Source organism: Petaurus breviceps, unplaced genomic scaffold, assembly GCF_028583685.1.
Source record: "Petaurus breviceps papuanus isolate PSGF00001 unplaced genomic scaffold, PetGlider_PUasm1.0 108, whole genome shotgun sequence".
Classification (NCBI taxonomy): Eukaryota; Metazoa; Chordata; class Mammalia; order Diprotodontia; family Petauridae; genus Petaurus; species Petaurus breviceps.
Window position 1 is genome coordinate 3,580,876 of NW_027185593.1, and position 11,126 is coordinate 3,592,001.

General features: G+C 42.1%; 1 pseudogene; it reads left to right on the forward strand.

Moving 5' to 3' along the window:
* Window positions 1–10,904, forward strand: part of LOC138154974 (small ribosomal subunit protein uS19 pseudogene) — a 17,932-nt pseudogene extending 7,028 nt beyond the window's left edge.
* The last annotated feature ends 222 nt before the right edge of the window (window positions 10,905–11,126 follow it).

The window sequence follows — 11,126 nt, forward strand, 5'->3', positions numbered from 1 at the left end:
CTTTCTTTCTTTCTTTCTTTCTTTCTTTCTTTCTTTCTTTCTTTCTTGTTTTGGAGGCAGTTGTGGTTCAGTGATTTGCACAGAGTCAAACAGCTAGTGAATGTCTGAAGCAGAGGAGTCTTTCTGACACTAGGCCCAGCATTCTATTTACTGAAGCATCTCTTACATGAAAGGGATAATAGAACTTCAGTCAACAGTCAGTGCATTTTTCCAGGAAAGGACTTCTCCGGATCCTGTGAAATTATGAAATCTCACCATGTGGGCCTGAGTAAGAAAGTCGTTGATCCTACTCACCCCTGTGGAGCATTGATTTAATGGAATTAAGAACACTAAACATAGGCTGTCAGAGTTGGGAAGGGACATTAGAACACAAATCACAAAATGCTTTTGATACATTGACAGAGTGGAATAGTTTCTTAAGGAGGAACTCCAGTGGGTGGAGCACTGGACCTTGAGTCATCTGGACCTGAGTTCAAATCCTATCTCTGACAAGCACTAGTTATGTGGATCCCAGGTAAATTGTTTAATCTCTCTGTAATTTAGGGCCTCATCTCTAAAAATGTAGTGGTTGGGCTGAATTCTCTTGCAGCACAAAATCATAGGAAAGTGGAAGAGTTATTGCCTCAATTGCTTAAACTGTAAAACAGTAACTTACAGTTAAACTGTAAGAATGCCTACATTACTTAGCTCAGAGCTCCTGTAAGATTCACATGAGCTAATGGATGCAAAGTGCTTTTCAAACTTAAAAAGCGCCCCTTTGTCAGCTGGGTCTATTCAACTCCAGCCCCTCTTATTCACTTCCCATAATGCTGAATCTGCAAGGCTGAGGTATTTATGATTACTTCCCTAGCAAGTCCAACCACATTCTGGCCAACACTTGCTCCCCTCCCTGCCCCAGGCAGTGTGAAAAAGTGGAAATGATGGGGTACCTGGGGTCTAGGTCGTACCAACTTGTGGAGCCAGTCTGTGAAGTTGTGATTTGTCCTTTCCCGCCCTTGAGTTCTGCCCCTTCCCTCTATCCCACATTCCATCTAGGCAACACCCTTCCACCCCTTTGGTTCTTACTTAATCTCTTCATTTCTCCTCCGGCCTGGCCCACACCCGCCTTTTGCCCTTGCCATTTATCTCCTTAATGACCTGGCCCAAATCTTATCTAAACTATCTAGGCACTAAAGTCACATGCTCCTCTTGGTCAGCTCTGACCTTGGTCTATGCATTGAGGCCCCTCCCGTCAGGTCAGCCCTGATAATGGCAGCCCTACCCTTTAAAAGTAAAAGTATGTACCCCTCTCACTCAGAGGTCCCCTAAAGGACTCTTGCCCTTTGTAATGGCGTATTAATAAACTTTCTCAACTCTAACTCCAAGCAAGGCTGAGCTGAATTCTTTCCAGACGCCCTGTTGAACCTATCGGGATCCCGTTTTCCCCCCATCATAAATACTTAGATAAGGTCTAGAAAGATTGTCCCTTAACTGTCTCAGTGATCTCAAGCAACTCCTTTGCCCTTTTTTGGTCTTGGTTTCACCTTCCATAAAGGGTTGAGCTAAAGGGCTTTCTAGGTCCAACAGTATTTAGTTCTATTCTAGGACCTATGTCTCTCCTGTCCAACTTCATAGCATCACTGTTTGCACCAGGAACTTATTTTCCTTCCAGCTCTCTCAACCTGTTCCCAAACAAAAATAAACGTTATGACCACAACTGTAATCATTTCTTCACCTTCCCCAGTTGAATATTGGCAAATATTTCCTTCCTCTAAATTTCTCACGAGTACAAAAACTTCTCTCTCTGTCTCTTGTCTCTGTCTCTCTCTTTCTCTCTCTGTCTCTTCTCTGTCTCTCTTTTTCTCCCCTAACTTTACCCTCAAGAGACAATGTGTTGAGGTACTTGTCTCAGAGCTAGAAAACCTGTGTTCAAGACATGCCTCTGCTGCCTCTGACACATACTGATGGGGGACGGGATCCCGATAGGTTCAGCAGGAACCTTGATCTCATCTAAGACCAGGAAACCTGCAAGGGCGTCTGGAAAGAATTCAGCTCAGCCTTGCTTGGAGTTAGAGTTGAGAAAGTTTATTATTACGCCATTACAGAGGGCAAGAGTCCTTTAGGAGACCTGTGAATGAGAGGGGTACATGCCTTTACCTTTAAAGGGTAGGGCTGCCTTTGTCAGGGCTGACCGGACAGGAGGGGCCTCAGTGCATAGACAAAGGTCCGAGCTCACCAAGAGGAGCATGTGTATAGATAGTTTAGATAAGATTTGGGCCAGGACGAAGGAGACAAAATGCAAGGACAAAGGAGGGTGTGGGCCAGGCCCAGAAAAAGATTAAGATTAAAGATTAAGTAAGAACAAAGGGGTCACAGGGTGTTGCCTAGTCGGAGTGTGGGATAGGGAGAAGGGGCAGAGCTCAAGGGTGGGAAAGGACAAATTGCAGTTACAACTTCACAGACTGGTTTTACAAGTTGGTTTGACCTAGACCCCAGATACCCCATCAATACTGGATGTGTGATTTTGGGCAAGTCACTTAAATCAGTTAGTACTCTAGACAACTCTCCTAGACTTATAAGCTACAACGAAAGCCCTGGCCTGCTTTAGAAAAAGGAATTTCCTCATTTGGGAGTTCCCTATATCAATGAAATCATAATCCCTGTCCCTATCAATAAACTTGTCTGGCTCACTTTCATCCAACCAAGTATCACCTAGGAACATAGGTACATCCCCTGCAGGTAAGCCTAGCTATCAGCTCCCCTTAAACATAGAATCCTAAATCTTAATACCAGAGATCAGGTTTCATTTACAAAATAAGAGACAGAAAAGACAAGGCTCTGAGCCCAGATGGGAGGAAACATGCTAGCTCCCCTTCCCTTCTGCAAGATCACTGCCTTTTGCCCAGGAACCTGGACAGTCCTCACAATGCATGCAATGGAGAGGGGGAAGGGTGGCACCCCCACTAAGGGAAAGCTCTTGGGGATTGCTCTTCCACTTTGGGACTCATCAGTTGTATTGCTCCTTCACCAGATTTTCCTACATCTCTCCATCCTGCTCCATTCCCCTCCTTCACTCCCTGATTCATTGTTCTTCTCTATCAAATTGCTCTCTCCTCTAGAAGCCGCTCCTTAACATTTACCACTTGCCTGCTCACTGCCCACCACCCTCACCCCAGCAGAGTGAGCCACAACTGTGTGCCCTCCGCAGAATATCTTAGCAGACACTGCTGTTGGTCTTCCAAGTTTCTGGATCCCCATGACTCTGGGATATTGGAAATTTTTTCCAGCTCACTCACACTCAGGGTCCAAATGTCTGAAACTTGTGACTGTGATTTAGAAGGGAAAGGAGACCCCTTCTTTACTACAATAATATTCTTCCAGTCACACTGCATGTCTGAGAATCTTGGAAAAATCTATTTTCATATCTATTTATCTATTTCTCTCCTGACCTTCAGACTCTTATCTCCAATGCCTTTTGGACTTCTCAAACTGGACTTCTTACAGGGTCTAAAATTGAATCCATCCCCCCCTCCCAAACAAACAAACTGATGAGGGATGGAATCCCAATAGGTTCAGCAGGAATTCTGATCTTATCTAAGACCAGAAAACCGGCAATAGCGTGTGGAAAGAATTCAAGGTCTCAGTCTTAATTGGAGTGAGAGTTGCCTTTAGGGGACCTTCGAGTGAGAGGGGTACATGCCTTTACCTTTAAAGGGTAGGGCTGCCATTGTCAGGGCAGACCAGACGGGAGGGGCCACAGTGCATAGACAAAGGTCCAAGCTGACCAAGAGGAGCAAGTGAATAGATAGTTTAGATAAAATTTGGGCCAGGCCAGAGAAGAAATGAAGGAATTAAGTAAGAATAAAGGGGTCACAGGGTGTTGCCTAGGTGGAGTGTGGGATAGGGGGGAAGGGGCAGAGCTCAAGGATGGGAAAGGACAAATTGCAGTTACAACTGAACAGACTGGTTTTACAAGTTGGTTTCACAAATTGATCTAGACCCCAGGTACCCCATCATTACCATCTCTCCCTTCTTTCTAATTAACCTTCTAAGTTCTAACTAACTTTCTAACTTCCCTATTACAATCAAAGACACCACTATCTTCCCAAACCACCCAAACACTCTTCCTACTTATTCTAGACTTCTCTGAGAGGGTCCATTTCAAATTTATGTTACACATCAACCCAAACAGGGCTTTCGCTGCTACAGGTAATCCTTAAATGCCTCCCTAGCTAATTTGCCATCCAACATACCACACCAGCTCTTCCAAACCTTTTCAACCCTCCTCACACCTACTAAATGGTTCCCCTTTTCGACACCTAACCTTGCCTCATTTCGCTGAAAAAATTGAAATCATTTTCTGAGAGCTTCCTCTTCTTCATCTTTCATCACTCGGTTGCCTTCCCCCACCCTTTCCTTCACCCTTGTCTCACATGAAGAGAGGTAGCCCTTCTCCATGCTGAGGTTAACCCCTCTTCATATACAAGTGATCCCATTTCATCCTATTTTTGCCAATACATTGCCCTCTCTACCATCTCTACTCTCTCATTTATCTTCAGTCTCTTCCTAGGAAATGACTGCTTCCCTACTACCTATAAACATGACCATTCCTCCCTCATTCTCAAAAAACATTCACTTTGATACCTCCATCCCTGTTATTGTCCCATATCTCTCCTGTCTTTTGTGTCTTCTGTAATCAAACTCCAATCCTCTTACTTTCTTTTTCAGTCTCCATAGTGTGGTTTCTGAACCCATCATTCAACTGAAACCACCCTTTCCAAATTTTCCAATATTTTTTAATAACTACATCTAATGTTCCTTTCTCAATCCTTGTGTTCCTTGACCACTTGCTCTGCCACATTTGGCACTGTCAATCCCTCTCTTCTCTCTTGGTTTTAGTGGCCCTACTCTCTCCTGGTTCCCCCTCCCTCCCCCACCTATCTGATTGTTCTTTCTTTAGCTTTCTTTTCTGGATCTTCATTCAGGCTGTATCCACTAACCCTGGGTGTCCCACAGGGCTCTGTCTGGGGCCCTTTTTCTTATCTTCTCCCTCTATGTTATTTTATTTGATGATCTCATTTGCTCCCATAGTTTTAATGACTATTTCCATGCTGATGGTTCTCAGATTAACTTATTCAGTCCTAACTTTTCTGGTGATCTTCGGTCTCTCATTTCCAACTGCCTATTACATATCTTGAACGAGATGTCTTGTAGACATCTTATACTCAATAATCCAAAACCAATCTTATTATCTTTCTCCCCCATGTCTTTTATTTTTCTTGCTTTTTAGAAAGTTTTCATGGAATTATGGAAATATGTTTTGTATGACTTCCTATGTATAAAGGGGTGTCATATTTTTTGTCTTCTCAATGGATAGTGCCAGAGAGAGGGAGAGAATTTAGAACTTAAAGATTTTTTTAAAAGAATGCTAAAAATAAATTTAAAAAAGAAAGTATTTTTTAAAAACAAAATATGAATGCAAGAATCAAACAGAAAGGCATATACATAATAGAAGCTTTTTATCATGGAATGAAAAGAAATAAAATTAGAATGAAACAAAGAAAATTAAGTTGTTTGTTAAGAGCAAATTGAAGCCCACTGGTTGAGGCTTTTGAGAGCAACAGTACTAGTGAAAATTTCCCAACCCCTTAGGGTTTTTAGGTATTAGTGGTTAGTTACCCTCTGGGGACCTGGCCTTCCCCATGCAAGTGGGAGAAGGGGGAATGGCCCCAGAGAGAGGGGCCATACATTTGTACATAGTGGTTGGCACCAAGAAATTATTCTGGGTCCTTATTGTCACCCTTCTGATGAATATTTTGTTCTGGCATTGATGACATATCCCGATAAGAAGTAGAAATATCCCATTAGAGGGTGATTGATTGAGTTGGGCTAGTCATACACTTGAACTTGGTCTATAAAAGGGAGAGTAGACAAAAGCAAGAAAGATGGAAAGAACCAGAGTTGGAAGATACAGATAGGTGAAAAGCTATGCACAGACACTTGGGCTTGGTTCCCTAGAGACAAATTGTGCATCTTCCCTCAGAAACCACATTTCCCAGTTGTGGAAAGAGGTAGCAGTTGATTAAACCAGTGGTGGAACCAAGAAGAGTACAATACTTGGACAATCAGAGGAACTCTAGGACCAAGGTTCCTAAATACAGATGAAGAGGTCTTCCAGCAGTGTGGAACCTGTGGCCTCAAGGACACACGTGGCCTTTCTAGGTCCTCAAGTGTGGCCCTTTGACTGAATCCAAACTTCACCAGACAAATCGCCTTAATCAAAGGATTTGTTCTGAAAAACTTGGACTCAGTCAAAAGGCTACACACAAGGATCTAGAAAGCCACATGTGTTCTCAAGGTCACAGGTTCCCCACCCCATAGTTCTAAGATCTTGAATCAGGCTTCCTAGAGAGAAGAAGAAAACTGGACAAAGAAAATTTTATATGTGTGTGCATGTATGTATATATGTGTGTACATGTCTGTGTATGTATGTGTGTATATATACATATACATACCAACTTGTTGTTCAGTCTTTTTTCAGTCACATCCAACTATTTGTGACCCCATTTGGTGCTTTTTTGGGAAAGATAACTAGATTCAGTTGCCATTTCCTTCTCCAGTTCATTTTACAGACAAGGAAACTAAGACAAACAGATTTAAATGACTTGCCTAGGGACCCACGGGTAGTAAATTTCTGAGGCCAGATTTGAACTCAGGAAGATGAGTCTTCCTGTCTGATGACTGCAGTAGCATAACCGAACACAGAATCAAATGGCGGCTGATCGCAAAATATTTGCACTGAGCAATCTAGATTCCAGAAAACAATAGAGGAAGCACACATCCTTCCTGTTAATAGAGAGGTAGAGGGCTATGGTTATAGAATATGGCATATGCTATCAGTCAGGGAATAATGATGAAGCTTAAAAAAAAGGAATAATAAAAAATTAGAAGTAAAAAAAAAAGAGTAGGTATTCTGGGGCCATATTCCAGGAACCAAAACTGAGAAGTAGCAAGGGATAGAGGCATGATGTGAAGAAGTAACTTCAAACCTTATACCCTCCTTCCCACAACTAGTACTGGGAGTCGTGAAAACTATTCCTAAAGATTAAGTCCCTGGGAAAGGTAGAGTTTCCAGGAGAGGGAAATTGAATTGTTTTGACTGTTCACAGACTCTACTGTGACTTCTTTCTGTTTTAAGTGTCTTGTCACATTAAATAAAGTTTATCCTATATTTGATACGTCATCTGCCCAAGTGTTTGTGTGGGAACTAAGGACCCTTTTCCTTTTCTGCAGAGACCAAATGTTTGCCTTCCTCCCCAAGGGAATCTTTGGATGGACACAGGAGCCAAAGAAAGGGTAATAGCCAGGATGGGACCCAATCTCTGTAAACTCAGACCTCAGTGCGAATAATTTGAGATCGAAATGGGAAATGTTTGAAATTCAAGGGAGAAGTAGGAAGGCAGGACAAGGTTTTGTGCATGGGTCTGGGAACTTGGACATACTCCCTGGACTATTTTCTCAGACATCTCCCAGATTCCTTGTCTTCCATTTTATTTCATGCTTTCCATGCTGTCAATGAGATAGGTAAACTAAGACAGGTCGTAGAAAACTGTGGTGATCACATAGGGATCTGAGGCAGGGTGGGAAAAGCATGATGGAACCACAACTGGACTGGGCACCAGACTGAAATACCCAATGGGACTGGCTGCTGCACTAAAATCTCCGCTAAAATTCCATCAATGGGGGCAGTTCCAAACCCTTAATCCCTCTCCCTAAGTTCTGAGCAGTGAGATAGTCAATGGGAAGCTAAAAGGGGAGTTTATGGGGTATTTAAGAAGGAATAGCACCTCTGCTGTGAGGGGTTGTGGAAAACCCTTGTTAGGGCAGATAGTCTATACTCGGTTGAGGGTAATCAATGAGCTCCAAACCTGTTGGTGAGTTGGGCTGTCTACCCCAAGCATATGAAGACTTCCCTAGATAAGAACAAATTGTTCCGACAGCCACGAAGGCAGCTGAAGCAGGTGCTGTGGAGTGCTTAGAACTTGGTTAGACATTGAAGATGCCAAGGTCAGGTACTGCATCCTAAACCATTGCTAGTGACCCTCACTTTTGCCTTGCCACTAGACTTTGATGACTCTGGAAGAGAGTGAGGCTAGTGACCCTGCTTAGCTTAAATCCAATTCACTCAAAAGTTGAAACATAACCCCTGATGGCATTGGTCCCCTTCAAAAACGAAAGATAAATAACAAAAGGGGAGTCGAAAACCTTATGATGTTTTAATAAATCATATGGCCATTTTAAAAAGCAAACAATCTGACATATGAATTAGGTCAGTCTGTCTAAAGCAGTTTTCCTACTTCAGTGTATGGGCTCAGAGGAGAGATATATTCCTATTTTAATAATTTGTAAGCATATTCCAGGTCATATTCCCGGATCTATACACATGCTGGATCCAGCTATACCTCCCATTAGTTTGGGAGAATTCCAGGAGAGTGGGGAGTTTGTAGATGAGTGCCTTCTGGTGATCAGTGCAGAGACTTGGCAAAGTCATTGACAAAACCTTCTTACATAGCCACTGAACTAGCGACCTGAACATACTACACTCCCAAGCTGGCTAATTAATCAATTAGTTAATTTATTACTTGAGTGATAGACTGCTCTTCTGTAGGTTGCAGATAACAGAGGAACAAGGCCGGGCAAAGATCATTATACTTTCTGTAGTATCACAACCACCTGCCCTCACACTCATGTCACCTATTGAGATGGTTCTAGGCATGGATTAGAAATCATTTTGAATTATAAAGATTTAGCTTCCAGCTTATTTTCCTATCTGCTCCACCTTCACTCCAGCTGCCTTGCCCAGCTATAGCTAACTCTACCCTGAGGTCTGCTCCATGGTTAGTGAATTGCTGCCTGGAAACTCCATGGATCCTTAGTCATGCCTCACACTTTCCAGCCAGGCCACTCTCATGTTTCCTCCATGCCATATCAGATGCCTTATCATCACTCTCAGCCCCTTTCCTTGATATTTTATCTTCCCTTCTGAGAATGCAAGTTTCTTGAGAGGTGTATGGTCCTTTCAGTTGAGTCTGACTCTTTGTGACTCCATTTGGTTTTTTTTTTGGAGGACAATTGGGGTTAAGTGACTTGCCCAAGGTCACACAGCTAGTATTTGTGTTAAGTGTCTGAGGCTGGATTTGAACTCAGGTTCTCCTGACTCACTGTGCCACCTAGCCGCCCCTCATTTGGGGGTTTCTTACCAGCACATTTTATAGATGAGGAGACTGAGGTAAACAGGGTTAAGTGACTTGCTAGACATAACTATTAAATGTCTGAGGCTGGATTTGAAATCAGAAAGCCCAGTATTCTGTCTATTGCTCCACCTAGCTGCCTTTCTTGAGAGTAGGGACAGGGTTATTTTCCTGTTTTTGTATCCCCATCACCTGCCACAGATCTTAATAAATTCTCTTTCTTTCTATTATCTACCTATTATTCCAACTATCATTTTATCTATCTATTCTATCATTTATCTGTCTTTCTATCTATCTACTTATCAATCATTGACCAAATACATAATGAAACAAAACAAAAAGAATAATTTATAAAAGTATCACTCCAAGTAATTTATTTTGTTTAGAGAGAAGTGCATATCAGTGTCTTGTGTTCTTATAAGTTTAATAATAAAGATTACAAAAACTACTCTCCCATTTAGAATTTTTAAGTTGTAATATCAATTCAATAATTCACATTTCCCTAGCACTTTAAGTTTTACAAAGCTCTTCTCTCACAACAGGTTTTTAAGATATATAGTTTAAAAACTCTTTTTAAAAATGTCTTTATTTGTTTTTAATGTTTATTTTTTAAATTTAGTTCCAAATTCTCTCCCTCCAGCCTCTCATCTACCTATTTAGAAGGTGAATAATATCATACCCATTTTACATGTGAAGTCATGCAAAACAGGATGAATATTCTTTTTTAAAATATTTTTAAATTTTATTTTTATTTTTCACCATTCATTTCCACAAGATTTTGAGTTACAGATTTTCTTCCCATCTCTCCCACACCCCAAGATGGAAAGCATACTGAATATCTCTTCCCCCAATCTGCCCTCTCTTATATCCCCTCCCAATCCTGCCCCTTACTTTTTTGTAGGCAAGTTGGATTTCTATACCCCATTGCCTGTATATCTTATTTCCCGTTTGTTTGCATGTAAAAAGAACCAATTTTTTTTAAACATTTGTTTTTAAAACTTTGAGTTCCAGATTCTCTCCTTTTTTCCCTCCTCACCCACCCCCACTGGAAAGCAATTTAATATAGGCTATACATGTGTAGTTACGCAAAATGTTTCCATAGTAGTCATATTGTGAAATACTAGCTATATTTCCCTCCATCCTATCCCACCCCCCACTTATTCTATTTTCTCCTTTGACCCTGTCCCTTTTCAAAAGTGTTTGCTTCGCTTTTCCTGACAGCAGACAAGATGGCGGAAGTGGAGCAGAAGAAGGAGCGAACCTTCCGGAAGTTCACCTACCGCAGCATGGACCTGGATCAGTTGCTGGACATGTCCTGTGAACAGCTTATGCAGCTGTACAGCGCTCGACAGCGACGGCGACTCAACAGGGGTCTGAGGCACAAACAGCATTCCCTCCTGAAGCACCTGAGGAAGGCCAAAAAGGAGGCCCCCCTCATGGAAAAGCCTGAGGTAGTGAAGACACATCTTCAAGACATGATTATCCTGCCTTAGATGGTGGGAAGTATGGTGGGCGTCTATAACGGCAAGACCTTCAATCAGGTAGAAATTAAGTCTGAGATGATTGGACACTACCTGGGTGAATTCTCTATCACCTACAAGACTGTGAAACATGGCTGACCTGGTATTGGAGCCACCCACTCTTCTCCTTTCATCCCTCTCAAGTAACCCAGATCCCAACAATAAAAACAAGGAGATTCTTAAATTTAAAAAAAAAAGTGTTTGCTTCTAACTACCCTCTCCCTCAATCTTCCCTCCCTTCTATCATCCCCCTCTTAACCCTTCCCCCGTACTTTCCTGTAGGGTAAGATACCTAATTGAGTGTGTATGTTATTTCTTAAGTCAAACCCAATGACAATAAGGTTAACTCTTTCCCTTTCACCTTCCTGCTCTTCCC